This window comes from Cynara cardunculus, unplaced genomic scaffold (genome assembly GCF_001531365.2).
Source record: "Cynara cardunculus var. scolymus isolate 2C unplaced genomic scaffold, CcrdV1 Un_Scaffold_9547, whole genome shotgun sequence".
NCBI classification, from domain to species: domain Eukaryota; kingdom Viridiplantae; phylum Streptophyta; class Magnoliopsida; order Asterales; family Asteraceae; genus Cynara; species Cynara cardunculus.
This window is the reverse complement of record NW_020205056.1, coordinates 1-3904: the sequence shown is the minus strand read 5'-3', so window position 1 is coordinate 3904 and position 3904 is coordinate 1. Positions and strand designations below refer to the sequence as shown.

The following is a 3904-nucleotide window of genomic DNA, read 5'->3' as shown; positions in this document are numbered from 1 at the left end:
AATAAAAAATTAAATTAAAAGATTACGTAAAAAGTAGAAATTTTAAAAACACATAAAATCATTAAAATCACATAAAATATTTCATATAAAATTATTATTGTTTTATTAAAAAACACATTAAATCGTATTTTAAAACAAATAATAAAATAGAACATTAAAATCGATATGTGTCTCGCTACATTGTACGAGTGGTCTTCTACTAGTAGTAGTAGTAGTAATAATAATAATAATAATAATAATAATAAGTTTTACTCTAAAAACAAATAATGGGAGACTTTGGAGGAGACTTTCACCCTATAAATATAAATTATTATCCCTCTTTCACCTTCAAACAAAATGAAAACAACCCTCCTCTTCACCGGAATATTCCTCGCCGGAATCCTCCTCCTGCAGCCGGTTACATCTCAAAATTGTAACTGTGCTCGGAACTTGTGTTGTAGCAAGTATGGTTACTGTGGTACCGGAGACGCTTATTGCGGAAACGGTTGTCGAGGTGGCCCGTGTTTTMAACCTCCTCCTACRAATAATGCCGACATCCCCGGTATAGTGTCRCCGGCATTTTTTAACGGGATTGTTGCCAAAGCTACAGGCAACTGTCYSGGGAGAGGTTTTTACACACGGGACGCGTTTCTTAATGCCGTCAAAAGCTACCCACGTTTCGGTAAATCAGGTTCGGTTGCGGATTCGAAACGTGAAATCGCTGCTTTCTTTGCTCACGTTACTCACGAGACCGGATGTAAGTCAAGGTTTTCTTTTAATAACCAAACATGTTTAAAACAAGGGTAATTTTTAAACGGTAACCGCTAGATCTTATAGCCATTAGATGCTATAGCTATTAACGACATGGATGTCGAGTTATAAAATTATACTATAACTTTTAGTTACGTGTAAAAATGTCACATTAAAATTAACCGACGTCACATATGAATTACTTAATAGTAAATTAGAGAAAAGAAACTAAAAATATATAAAAATTAATATTAACTTTGTTAATTTTTTAATGTATTTTACCCATAAAAGATGTAGCCAATTTTGACTTTTCGTATATGGATGCATAGTCTTTTGTCACATACAAGAAATAGATCGTTCAAACAAGTACTGCGATAAGACCAACACCCAATATCCATGCAACCCTAGCAAGAGTTATCACGGGAGAGGTCCGATGCAAATCACATGGAACTACAATTATGGTCCAGCCGGGCAGAGCCTTGGGTTTGATGGACTCAACGACCCCGAGATCGTGACTAGAGATCCTGTGATTTCATTCAAGACCGCTTTGTAGTTCTGGATGAACAAGGTTCATCAAGATTTTGCTTCCGGTAAAGGGTTTGGAGCTACAATCCGAGCTGTCAATGGGATGGAATGCAACGGTCGAAACCCCAACACCGTGAACGCTCGTGTTGGGTATTACACCAATTACTTTAATCAATTTGGTGTCGAAACTGGCCCTAACCTTAGGTGCTAGACTTCGGTCATGTTACCATATTTAAACCGACACAGGTTTGGCTTATACGGTTTTTTCATCAGTGAAAACCGACACCAATCTAGCTTATACAATATGTTTTTAATAATTGTAGTATGTGAAAATAAATGTTCTCTTTCGCTTTCGTATTTCAGTTTGTTGGAATAAAGACCATGTTATAATAAATAAATAAAAGCATTGCTTAACATGGTTGATCCTTGTAAAATAAAAATGTTGCATAATTGGTCCTTATATGTGTCATCAATAAATTACAAGTCATTTTCAATAAACCCGCAGTACCCTATGAACTAGTTGGACCAAAGATGTCAGATATCACAGTAACTGAAAAAGAAATTTCGTTGATTATATATTAAAATAATCATATAGGTATCACATACAATTCCATGCTTGTAGCCATAAAACAACTACGTTTTCAAATAAATAACCGCTTTGCTCTTTTTGGTAGAAGACAGGTCTCTGTACATCCCACCACTAGACCCCACCTCCACATGGAATATGTTGGGCTTGTTGGCTATAACACTAGTTCAAAGGCAGAAGAAATAACTTGCATTACCTTCACAAAAGTTGAGCCTCAATCATGCTGGCCCTAACAAGAACAAACCAAATGACCTAGAACCCATGTAGCCAGCGGTTATCTGGGTTTGACGGTGCTTCAAGGTTGCCGTTGAAAATCATAAGCTCGCAAACACACGCACATACATGCTTACGTCCACATACACACACACACACACTCAAACACACGTTTGTGCGAACACACACACACACATATTACTGGGTTCCAATGAGAATAAGATTGATTGTGAGCATACATCTAAACGTTGAATGAATTGATTTTCTGATCAAAAAGCTAAAAATTGCGAACCTTTAATTGCCTTCAATTGATTTTTGACCAAAAACACGAAAATTCAGCTACCTTCAACAATCATTTGCGTCCATCTCTCTTCAGCAACCTTAATCTTCACTTCACTTACCTTCAAAAACTTTTACATACTTTCAGTCACTTTCAAATGTATGAATTTGTTAAAGTTTAGTCATTATGATAGAAATAGATCAATGAAGGTAGTTCAATCACTTAAAATGTGTCATCACATTAACAAGTTTAATTTGTTTAGATAAATACGAGCCATTCAAGGGGGAACTCAATATTTTGTAAGATTCGTGAGATTCGTGAGATCCAATATGAACCACAAAACAAGGGTTAAAGTAGGAAATTAATAATTTTGATAATTTTGACTTAAGAATTTAAATAAAACGCATTTTATGTATTTTAGAAATCTTATATCTACTCTCCCCTCTCCCATCTCCCCTTCGGCATGAACATTACAATATGGTACCGACTACCGACTGATACCTACTATACACAGGTTGTGATACTGACTGTATACACGTTGTGATGCCATAAGATATACAATGTGATATCGACACACATATTGTGATACCCTAAGTAAGATACACGATGTGATACATATGTACACACGACTTTGGTGAACGACGAAAAGCGATGGGCAACGAATCTGTTGTAGTCACCAGAGTGGTGCGTTGAACAAAGAAACTGCTCTTTTAAGGAGAAGGAAGAGAGAGTGAGAGTTTGTAAGTTTTTAATTTTGAGTTATGGAAAGAGGGAAGAAAAAATAACATTAGCAACCCCTAAGATAGGGTCCTAGTCAAAACATACCAAATTACTAAATTACCCTTTAATGTTTAATTATCAATAAAATTAATTATGTCAAATGAGTGGGTTATATTGGATCTCACGATTATCACAAATTATTCAGTTTGAACCTGATTTTCATTAGGAACCAAAGACCTCCCACAGTGCGACGCATGCCATATTCATTAGGAATATGGACATATTATTCATCATGAACGTTGTAACACATTCATTATGAATGTATGATTCATGATGAATAACATGTCCATATTATGTTATTTATATGAAGGTTATCATCTTCATGAAAAATAACTTAAGATTTGCATAATATGAAGGTATCTTCACTATTTATCATATTTTCACGAAAATGAAATTTTTCACGAAAATGAAATTTTTCACGTGATCTCAATATCCCAAGTATATACACACATACACTTATAGGGGAGGGTTCAAATTTGAAGTCCAAAAATGTTGAGAATGTGAGAACAAATCTTAACCATTAGATGAGATTTTTCAACGACAAGATGTTAAAAGGTAAAATATATAAATATAGACAAATTTGTAAGTAATTTAAATAAGGAAGTTGAGGGGAGGCATTTTGAAACATTTGTTAATACACTCATTTTTGTAAACTAATTCACGTACAATTTATAGCCGTAGATTAAAATTTAATTAATTAGTGATTGTGATTGGTTCTAAAAGTTTTCAATATTTTTGTGGTTATTTGAGTAATGTCGTTTATATATATATATAGGGAAGGGTTCAAACGA

General features: G+C 34.4%; 1 pseudogene; it reads left to right on the top strand.

The window, feature by feature from the left end:
• The first annotated feature begins 315 nt into the window (after positions 1-315).
• On the top strand, positions 316-1465 carry LOC112505291 (annotated as a pseudogene).
• Positions 1466-3904: the final 2439 nt, after the last annotated feature.